The sequence below is a fragment of the Carassius gibelio genome, chromosome A18 (assembly GCF_023724105.1).
Source record: "Carassius gibelio isolate Cgi1373 ecotype wild population from Czech Republic chromosome A18, carGib1.2-hapl.c, whole genome shotgun sequence".
Taxonomy (NCBI): Eukaryota; Metazoa; Chordata; class Actinopteri; order Cypriniformes; family Cyprinidae; genus Carassius; species Carassius gibelio.
The window spans coordinates 22,375,354-22,387,643 of NC_068388.1; positions in this window are offsets into that span (position 1 = coordinate 22,375,354).

Below are 12,290 nucleotides of genomic sequence, written 5' to 3' on the forward strand. Positions count from 1 at the left end.
CTCTGCTGCTCTTGCTCTTGCTTCAGCTCTTCTTCACCCTGAACTGGGTTCGAGCAGCGCTTCAGATGTTTCTTCACAGCTCCGTAGAAAGAGGCCACCCTCCACCACTTCTTTTTCTTCTTCTTCTCTTTCTCCATCACCTTCCTCTCCTGGTCGTTTCCCTCAGCAGCATCAGCAGTGCTCTCATGAGGATGTTGTTCCTCTGTGCTGCTGCTGGGGTTTGGGGGGGTGCTGAGATCACATCCGTGGCTGTCTGGGCCTCTATTTTCCAGGATGTTGAGGTCATTCTCCTCTGGAAGACGTTGTGGAGATCCAAGCTAAAAGAGAGACAATTTTTACAACGGTAAGGTGAAAGTTATTTTCCAAATGTAGTTTGTAGTTTGTTTTAATTTAAACCCAACCAGGACAAAAAGATACACTGAGAGGCCTTGCTAACAATGTAATTATATAACCAAATGATGAAGATAAGACAGGACTAAATGTATTTGCTAGCTAGGCACGTTTTCATTCATCTTTTACTTACTTCAGGGTCATCCTTCAAACGTGTCGCCTCAGCGTCAAATCCACCTTCACACAGCTGATCGCTCACGAGGTCGTGTCTGACAGTGTAGTCTGTTAAAAGATGAAACAACTGCAGTTAACCTAAAAGTTCAAATATTTGTATTATTCAATTTTATTTCATATATAATCTCATAGAATTATTTTTAAACATATCCTGAATCTTTCCCTTGATCAGTCTTCAAGTTTCTTTATTTATTATTGTGCTTATGTGAATTTTTTAAATTTAACATTCGCCTGATTTGACTTATCTATATTGAGGAAACATTAAAAAGATAGGAAAAGGGTATTGAAGACTAAATAAGACAACCATTATAATCTATCCTCTAGATTAATTTACTACAAATGGATATCCAGGGATAAATGATGGCATTTGATGTAAAGTACAGAGCTTCAGTAAACTGTGTAACATATTCTTATGAGTTGATCATTGATTTACCATCACTGCATCTGTCTTTACACTGGTTCTGGTTCTTCACTCCCTCACTCTGCTCTTGCTCTTGCTGCAGCTCTACTTCACCCTGAACTGGGTTCGAGCTGCCCTTCAGATGTTTCTTCACAGCTCCAAACAAAGAAGACAACCTCCACCACTTCTTTTTCTTCTTCCCTTTCTCCATCACTTTTCTCTCCTGGTCGTTTCCCTCAGCAGCATCAGCAGTGCTCTCATGAGGATGTTGTTCCTCTGTGCTGCTGCTGGGGTTTGGGGGGGTGTTGAGATCACACACCTGACTCTCCGTCAACGGATGAACTCGACAAGGTCGCTGAAACATTGTTGTCAAAATCGATAACAATCGCTGAAAATAACTGCTCAGTTTCACTCACCACTGCTACTAAACCCACAAAATGATTTCTTGGACTTATAAGTTCTACGAAATCGAATTCTTTCTGTGACGTCACGATAACCCGCGCGCCCTTTTTTTTTTTTTTTTTTTCACGCCGCTCGCGCCGGATTTACGAAGCATTCTTAAGGAAAACTGCCATGTTCTCCTTCTAACGTAAGGGGGTAAAAAGTATGCAATTTTCTTGCATTTCCACGAATTTTCATTTTTTTTTTACAAAACAAGTCAGACAGGGAGTTCATTTTTAATTTTAGCCAACAAATAAATCAATAATCTTTGGTGGTATTAAGCACACCTGCAGCGCGCGCACACTTCATCTCGTGACAGGCTCTTTATTCAAAAACATGCGCGTTTATTGTGATTATTACGAAGTGTTTTTCATTGAGTTTATCAGCGAGTCTTCAGCAAGAACCAGCACTGATTCGATAATGCGTGTCATTTTCTTCTTCTGATTTTTTTTTTTTTTTACAAGAATTAAATTTCTTAAGAACTTATTGGAATTTATCTTAGGAAATTTCTTAACATATTTTTCTTACATATTTCTTAAGATGATTTTCGTGAATCAGACCCCTGATTTTAATATTTTAAACTGGGATCATAATGAATCCCAGGAGCCTATCATTCAATGACAAGAGTAAACTATACCTAAAACACCCAGATTAAACAATTGTTAAACAATTCACAATTTAAGTAGAAAAGAAATACATGTTGCCCACCATATGAAACAAAATTTATCTATTAAATGTATTTTATGAATTTAAATATTTAAATTTCATACAAATGCAACTCTAATTATCTAGGCTTATCTGTCTACATAGATAGAGTAAGGTGACCAGATTTCTGAAATTAAAACCGGGGGCACCTTCAGTGGTCAAAATATCACTGAAATCTCACTTGTCATTATCTACGAATTTACATATGACAGTATGTTTTTGTGTTTTTTATTTGATTGTTGTTGGTTGTATACATTCATATCATAATTGATACAGTGGTGTTTGAGGATCAAACCTACCACAGGGTTTTTTATTTTATTTTTTATACAATTCACCAAAACTCACACTGAAAGATAATAAACATCGCGAATATCCTGGGGTGTAAAAAGTCCACTCTGGTAAGAACATACATCACTAAACATCATTTATAATAAATATAACATACGAGGCTCATTTAAACACGTTTTGGAAATTTTTAACATTTCATTTAAAAAAGCTGTCATCTCTATACCAAAACATGAATTGTATTTGAATTTGTGTCACTGATAGTATTTCAGCCAATATGTACAGCTTAAAAATATATCAAAATGAACAATATGTATATAGAGAGAGAGATTTTTTATATATTTATTTTATTTATTTATTGAGGGAAAAAACAGCAACTTTGTTACCTCAAAATGCTTCTTCAGATTCGACATTTGATGCCAGAAATGTACCTGGTTAAAGTTATGCTGAAATGTGTGTGCTTGATGTGTGAAAACAAACCTCATTGGATTTTGCACATCAAAGGCACATTTGAATTTCTGTTAACCATATTTAATGTACATGAGATAAAATAAAAATGACTGAGTACTTCTTAAGTTAATATAAAATTTAATGGAGTAAAAAGTACAGTATTTTTTCTTCAGATATGTAATCAAGTAAAAGTACAAGTAATCAGTTTACATTTTGCATGAATAAAGTACAAATACCCCCAAAATAATCCTCACACTAAAAAATGTTGATTTAAAAATAACCCAACCTGTAATCCAGCTACGGGTTGGTATAGCACCTTCCCATCTGTGGGTTATTTCAACCCAACCCATTGGGTTAAAAGTTACCCAACAGTTGAGTTAATTATTTATATTAATTAACATCAGTATTTTTATTTAAAAAAAATTACTTAATACAACCATATTTTGAAACTACTTTGTTGTAACTTACAGATTTTATATTGATATGCAAGCAACACATTTACAAATATATTTTAAAATATTTTATTTAAATGTACAAGAACGTGTAAAAATACAACTGACATTTTCAAGATGTACAAATGTGTCGATTCATATTCATATCAAAACACACAAATGTGCTAATACAGTTCACAGCTGTGGCCTAATGGTTAGAGTTGGACCTGTAACCCAAAAGTCGCAGGTTTGAGTCTCGGTGCTGGCAGGAGTTGTAGGTGGAGGGAGTGAATGAACAGTGCTCTCTCCCACCCTCAATACTCATGACTGAAGTGCCCTTGAGCAAGGCACTGAACCCCCAGATGCTCCCCAGGTGCTGGATCTATAGCTGCCCACTGCTCTAGGTGTGTGTTCACTTTTCACTGCTGTGTGTGTGCACTTGGACGGGTTAAATGCAGAGCACCAATTCCGAATATGGGTTACCACACTTGGCAAATATTAAGACTTTCAAATAAAATGAACATAACATATAATAAAACAAAAAATAATCATAAAATCAAGTAATAATAATAAAAAATATACTGCTGGACCTACTGATGATCAATAAAATAAAATAAAAATTACTGATTACTAAATACAAAGTTTTTCAGGAGGAGACACTGTGCAGAAGAAACTATTAAAGACTGTGTGTTACAAAAACTCTCAAATATGAGCAGAGGGCTTTGGGTAGTAGATGTCATATACAAAGAAAAGTTTGAAACACAGATCGACTGCTTGTAGTATCGTCTCCTGTTCCATCGCCTCCCCGTTTAAAATAATAAAATCTTGGGAGGAGTTTTCCTTGTCACCAAGCACCAGGACATGTGGAAAAATATTATATTTGTGAGGATTTCCAGTCAGGATTTAGACCGTATCATAGTACTGAGACTGCTCTCCTTAGAGTTACAAATGATCTGCTCTTATCATCTGATCGTGGGTGTATCTCTCTATTAGTTTTATTGGATCTTAGTGCCGCGTTTGACACAACTGACCACAGCATTCTTTTGCATAGACTTGAACAATTTGTTGGCATCAGTGGAAGTGCATTAGCATGGTTTGAATTGTACTTATATGACCACCATCAGTTCGTAGCAGTGAATGAAGATGTATCATATCGATCACAAGTGCAGTATGGAGTACCTCAAGGCTCAATACTAGGGCCGCTACTCGTCACGCTTTATATGTTACCCTTGGGAGATATCATCAGGAAACATGGTGTTAGCTTTCACTGTTATGCTGATGATACTCAGCTCTATATTTCTTCGCGGCCCGGTGAAACACACCAATTTGAAAAACTAATGGAATGCATAGTCGATATAAAAAATTGGATGACGAGTAATTTCTTACTGCTAAATTCAGAAAAAACAGAGATGTTAATTATAGGACCTAATAACTCTGCTTGTAATAACCTAGAACACTGTCTAAGACTTGATGGTTGCTCTGTCAATTCTTCGTCATCAGTTAGGAACCTAGGTGTGCTATTTGATCGCAATCTTTCCTTAGAAAGCCACGTTTCTAGCATTTGTAAAACTGCTTTTTTCCATCTCAAAAATATATCTAAATTACAGCCTATGCTCTCAATGTCAAATGCAGAAATGTTAATCCATGCATTTATGACCTCAAGGTTAGATTATTGTAATGCTTTATTGGGTGGTTGTTCTGCACGCTTAGTAAACAAACTACAGCTAGTCCAAAATACAGCAGCAAGAGTTCTTACTAGAACCAGGAAGTATGACCATATTAGCCCGGTCCTGTCATCGCTGCACTGGCTCCCTATCAAACATCGTATAGATTTTAAAATATTGCTTATTACTTATAAAGCCCTGAATGGTTTAGCACCTCAGTTTTTGAATGAGCTCCTTTTACATTATACTCCTCTACGTCCGCTACGTTCACAAAACTCAGACAATTTGATAATACCTAGAATATCAAAACCAACTGCGGGCGGCAGGTCCTTTTCCTATTTGGCGCCTAAACTCTGGAATAACCTACCTAACATTGTTCGGGAGGCAGACACACTCTTGCAGTTTAAATCTAGATTAAAGACCATCTCTTTAACCTGGCATACACATAACATACTAATATGCTTTTAATATCCAAATCCGTTAAAGGATTTTTAGGCTGCATTAATAAGGTAAACCGGAACCGGAAACACTTCACATTACATGTACCTTCTACATCATTAGAAGAATGGCATCTACGCTAATATTTGTCTGTTTCTCTCTTGTTCCGAGGTCACCGTGGCAACCAGATCCAGTCTATATCCAGACCAGAGGGTCACTGCAGTCACTCGGATCCAGTACGTATCCAGACATGATGGTGGATCAGCACCTAGAAAGGACCTCTACTGCCCTGAAAGACAACGGAGACCAGGACAACTAGAGCCCCAGATACAGATCCCCTGTAAAGACCTTGTCTCAGAGGACCACCAGGACAAGACCACAGGAAACAGATGATTCTTCTGCACAATCTGACTTTGGTGCAGCCTAGAATTGAACTACTGGTTTCGTCTGGTCAGAGGAGAACTGGCCCCCCAACTGAGCCTGGTTTCTCCCAAGGTTTTTTTTCTCCATTCTGTCACCGATGGAGTTTCGGTTCCTTGCCGTTGTCGCCTCTGGCTTGCTTAGTTGGGGTCACTTCATCCACAGCAATATCATTGACTTGATTGCAAATAAATGCACAGACACTACTTAAACTGAACAGAGATGACATAACTGAATTCAATGATGAACTTGTGACGGCTGGTGAAAGGACAGTCTGGAAACAATAGCGAGTACAAATATTTAATGAGAGGATAGATGATGGTACAAAGACACACAATGACGATGATACAGCAACACTCCAGAGGGATGGTTTTGGCGGTGAGAAGTCCAGACGGTGGTGGAGAGAAGCTGAGGAATCCGGGTGTTGACGGCGTAAGGCAGCAGGAGAGAGTGGCACAGGAACTGCGGGGAACAGAGCCGAAGGTAAGTGTCCGTGGCTGAGTGGTCGTGCGGAGAGTGGATGAGGTTCTGGGGAAACACAGACATTCAACGCAAACTACACAGAAGCCAGGCGGGGGTAAACACAACGACATGAAACAACGATCTCACAAACACAGGACGTGAGACAAGCCAGGAGGAGAAGGAGGAGTTCCCAGAAGGGCCTACCTGCTGATTGAATTCATCAATAAGGGAGTGATCCAATATGTCCCTAGCAGGTATCCAACTCCTCTCCTCCGGACCGTAACCTTCCCAGTCCACCAGATACTGGAATCCTCGTCCCCGCCGTCTCGAGTCCAGAATGCGATTAACTGAATAAGTCAGTTCCCCATCTACGAGAAGCGGCAGCGGGGGAACCGGAGTAGGCGGATTAATACTGCATAAAACACGGGTTTAATTTTGGACACATGAAAGGCGGGGTGTATCCTCTTGTACGCAGGAGGAAGTTTGAGGCGGAATGTCACCGGACTAATGATCTTGGTGATAGTGAACGGGCCGATAAATTTGGGAGCTAGTTTATTAGAAACGGATCGCAATGGAATGTTACTGGTAGAAAGCCACACTTTTTGACCCACGACGTAGACGGGAGGCTTTGACCGGTGGCGATCGGCCTTGGCCTTAGTGCGCTCCCTCACCCGGAGCAGAGTCTCACGGGCCCTGGTCCAGGTGCGGTGGCACCTCTGGACAAAAGCGTGAGCGGAGGGGACCGCGACTTCAGATTCCAGACTGGGAAACACTGGTGGCTGGTACCCTACACTACACTGAAACGGAGAGAGGCCCGTAGCTGACACTGGCAACGAATTGTGGGCGTACTCCACCATAGAGAGTTGTTGACTCCAGGAAGAAGGATTCTTGGAGACCAAACATCTCAACGTCCTCTCCAAATCTTGGTTGGCTCGCTCAGATTGTCCGTTGCTTTGGGGATGATAACCCGACGACAAGCTAACTGACGCTCCTAATAATTTGCAAAACTCTTTCCAAATTTGGATATAAACTGAGATCCCCTGTCTGAAACCACGTCTACCGGGAGGCCATGAAGCCGAAAGACATGATCTAAAACAGTAACCGCTGTCTCCTTGGCTTTATGTAATTTGGGCAAGGGAATGAAATGTGCCGCCTTCGAGAACCGGTCCACTACAGTCAAAACGACTGTCATGCCATTAGAGGGCAGGAGGGCGGTGACAAAATCTAGAGCGATATGTGACCAGGGTCTCGAAGGGACAGACAGCGGTTGAAGAAGCCCATCAGGAGGTCAGTTAGATGACTTACCACTGGCGCAAACTGAACAAGCCAAAACAAAATCGCGGACATCGCGAGCCATACGTGGCCACCAGAATCGTTGTCTAACCAACCCATTAGTTCTACTTATCCCTGGATGACAAGCCATGTTGGAACAATGACCCCACTGGACAACTTCGGACCTTAACTCTTCTGGCACAAATAAGCGGTTCGGTGGGCAACCGGAAGGAGGCATTACCCCTTCTAAGGCCGTCTTGTCCTTCGACTCGACCTCCCATATGAGTGCTGAGACTACTAATCTCTCAGGCAAAATACACTCGGGAGTAGCGGGACGGGCGGAGGGATCAAAGAGATGAGACAAAGAATCGGGTTTAACATTTTTTGAACCCGGGCGGTACGCTAGGGTAAATTCAAAACGGCCGAAAAAAAGTGCCCACCGAGCCTGCCTGGAATTTACTCTTTTGGCAGTTCTGATGTACTCTAAATTCTTGTAATCGGTCCAAACAATAAAGGGAACTCCTGAACCCTCTAACCAGTGGCGCCACTCCTCCAAAGCTAATTTGACCGCCAACAACTCTCTATTGCCAATGTCATAATTACGTTCGGCAGGAGATAATCGATGAGAGAAAAACGCGCAAGGGTGTACCTTATCGTCTGAAGCAGCACGTTGGGACAACACTGCTCCTACCCCCACCTCTGATGCGTCGACCTCCACCATGAACTGCCGTGTGGGATCAGGGGTGACAAGGATGGGAGCCGAAACAAAGCAGGAAGGGTTTTAAAGACAATTTCTGCATGAAGGCCTTTAAATGACAAAAGTATAGAGATTTTAAAGACAAGTAAAAAAAAAAAAAGGTAACCTTACGGTTTACATTTTTACAGTCTTTGTGGGGATCCACTATCATTTGCATTAAGAGACAGACTAAACCAGTTTTCACTCCCTCCAGAAAATTTGTGGCAATATTTGCGGCTAATGGGAGTACATTTTCCCACCCTTTTGTTGTGTGCAGGGGTTGGGATGAACTCAGATGCAGACAGGAAGTACCAAAACACAGGATTTATTAAATACAAAAGGGGGAAACAAAACCCACGAGGGGGAAAACAACGACTAGGGCTGAGACTAAACGATTCAACAAGACTTGGTCAACACGATAAACAAAGACTCTTAACACAAAAACACTAATTTCAGATACACAAACACAGGACTCACAACGTCTTCTTCTAGGATACAGAAACATATAGAGACACTTACGATATGGTAAACAATCATATATGTGGAACAATGAACTGACGAAAGACAGAGCACACTAGGGGATCTCATTAGGGGAACTAAATGAAACACAACAGGTGGCACAGATAAGGCAATCACGACAAGACTAGGATGACAAGGGGGGCGGGGCAAGGGAACGAGACAACACAAGCACATGGCCCAAAGACAAGGCCATGTGCTTGTACACAAAACACGGGTCTGTCATGATCCTGCCTCAAGACTAGAGAAAAGTCAGGACATGTAGGCAGAATCATGACAGAACCCCTCCCTCAAGGAGCGGCTTCCAGACGCTCCTCAAGAGAACATCAAACGCAGGGCATGACTGACTGGGACAGAGAAAAAACCCAACAAGACATGACAAATAACAACAAAGGCAAACATGAATACACAACGGCAGGGTTAGGGTGACAAATCAAAAAAAACTAACAGGGAAGGGGAGGAGGCGGGACAACAAAATTCATGGGGGACAGACCAGGGTGGGTGGGTTAGGAGTCTTAGAAGGACGGGACGAAAGCTGACGGGGAGGGGTCCGGGCAGGTCTGGGTGGTGAGGGGTGGGGAGTGGTCTCAGGACAACTGACAGAGGACATGATAGGAGAAGTCACAGGACACTGGGAGACAACAGCTGGACACAGGGAGACAACAGCTGGACACTCAACAACATCAGCCAGACAAGGGGCAACATCAACGGGACACGGGGCAACATCAGTGGAGACGGAAACTGGGTCAGGAACTGCGCTAACTGCGGCTGGCTCGGGATCTCTGGGGACAGGGTCTGGGGAAAAGACAGGACTGGTAGGGACTTGAAGGATCTGAACAAGACGAGACAAATAATTAGACAGAGTATTGTCAGCGATTACAACAGGCATCTCCTTACGAGATGAGACAGACTGTAGGAATGCTTCTGCTGCAGAGTCGGCCGCGGCTCTCTCCTCCGCCCTCACGACTGCGGACTTGGAAACAGTTCTCTTAGTCGCCGGTTCGGGGTCAAGGGTCACCGCTGCTGGCTCAGGCACGCCAGCGCTCACCGCTGCTGGCTCGGGCAGCCTCGCCGGGTCAGGAGGAGACAGAGACGCAGGACCGGGAGACCCCTTCTTCCTCTTCCTCCTTGGCCGCGGTGCAGAGGTCATAGCTGGGTCAGAGAAGGGTTGGGGGAGTATTGTCTCAGGCAGGGCAGACTCTGACGCCAACGATTCCGAAGCTGACTCCCACGAAAATAGTCTCACTCGCTTCCTGGGGAGACTGATGGCTGTGGAAGGCGCCTTAGGACTCTGGGAGGGATCTGCCTGTTCCCCCAGTGTAGTAACAGCCAGGAGATGACCTTCTGGGATTACTGGCAGCTGGGTCGATGGTGGGGACCTCTGGGGTGAAACCTGCGGCTCCTCCTGGGAGAACTTCTCCCACAGCTGGGCATAATTGTGAAGGATCCACTCGCCTTCTGACGAACATGGGAGGGCAACCCTCCTGTCTGCTGAGTTCTTAAGTGGTCGGTTCATTCTGTTGTGTAGGGGTTGGGATGAACTCAGATGCAGACAGGAAGTACCAAAACACAGGATTTATTAAATACAAAAGGGGAAAACAAAACCCACGAGGGGGAAAACAACGACTAGGGCTGAGACTAAACGATTCAACAAGACTTGGTCAACACGATAAACAAAGACTCTTAACACAAAAACACTAACTTCAGATACACAAACACAGGACTCACAACGTCTTCTTCTAGGATACAGAAACATATAGAGTAGAGCTGTAGTCAAGTCCAGCTTTGTCGAGTCCAAGTCAAGTCCAAGTCCAGGACTAGTCAAGACCGAGTCCAAAGAGGTTCGAGTCCAAGTCAAGTCCAAGTCCAAAAGTTTCGAATCCAAATGAGAGAAAAAAGGGTCCTCTTCAAGACCACATACTTAACTACTGATAATGTTTGTGATGCGAGAGACAGCATATCTCCTATTCTAAGAAAATAAATGTACATTATTATTTGTAATGATCAAAAAGCATGTGCAAAGTAACAACTCTGTAGGACAGGGGTCTCCAAACTACAACTTGGAGGGCCAATGTCCTGAAAAGTTTATCTCCACCTGGCCTTAACACACCTGGAAGATTAGTGTTTATAGTAAGAGCTTGATTAGCTGGTTCAAGTGTGTATAATTAGGGTTAAAGCTAACAGGGGCGTTACACAAGATCCCGGGCTCTATGCATAGGCAGTCCTGATGGGCCATCATGCCCCCCACCCATGAAAATATCCAGGTAAAATAAAATATATTTCAGATTCCTAATCACTACTGGTTTTACCCCCAGTCCGACCCTGGGAGATAAACTATAAAGGACACTGGCCCTCTAGAACAGAGTTTGGAGCTGTAAGGTCAAATTATTTTTATGTACTTTATTTTCATTTTAATTACTTAATAATGCTGCTTTTGCTGACATTATGTCTGTGTTCAAAAATTTAAATGACTGATGCCTTGCCTTGGCACAGTGCACAGATGCATGCAAAGCTCGGGATATGACAAATGCGCGCAGCAAGCAAGGTATACGTTTGGCTCTACTGGGCATGCGCATATAAATACATCGACATACTGTACTTAGTGCTTGCATAGACTACTCTGCGCTGTCGGAAACACTCAACTACTCCAGCATGCATTAACCATAATTCACACAAAGTGTTTGCAAGTGCGACGTGAATTTTAGAATTATAATATTGCGTGGAGCTGTTACTATATGACCTTATCTATGTTGCATGTTAAAATAAAATATGTAATGTAATAATTAGGGTTGTGCCTGAAGCCGAATACCTTATTCGGAATGGCAAGGATAATGGCTTAAAAAACGAATAACGCACAAGGAATAATTCTGCCTGAATACTCGGCTGAAGCTGACACAGTCTGGTGTTTGCTAGATAACAGGTGAGCATGGGCGTAGGTTTGGTCTCAGCTTAGGTGGGGACACCCCCCCCCCCAGTGATTTAATGGTAAAGATACCAGTTATTTAATGGTGATTTAGGCTAGTATAACTGTATAATCTCAAAAATGCACTCTCAAAAAATAAACATCTGAGACTGTGTAATGCTGAACAACCAAACGTTTTATTAAGATAAATTAGTATTTACACTAACAAAAAATACTCTGCCACAAGGAGTTAAGGTAACTTCCAGGCTAATTGACATTCAGTTACTTGCTAACGTAGCATTCTATCATCCTGGGTAATACTATCATCAGTTAATACTATTTTCCACAGAATAAGCATTTGAAAGTCACTACTGCTAGTTTATTTGTGTGGCTAGCTAGTTATTTTGCCTACTTACACTCCGACTCTGCATTATGAAAAAGCTTCTTATGTCCCCTTTTCTTCTTCTTGGGTGGCATCTACAAAGTACAAAAAGGGGCAAAAAAAAAAACCCGGAATATTAAAATGTTTTTACTCTGGCCTTTGTATGTGGCAGAGAGACAGCTCTTGTAACTTAACGTCGGCGTCGTCAACGTCAACATGCGC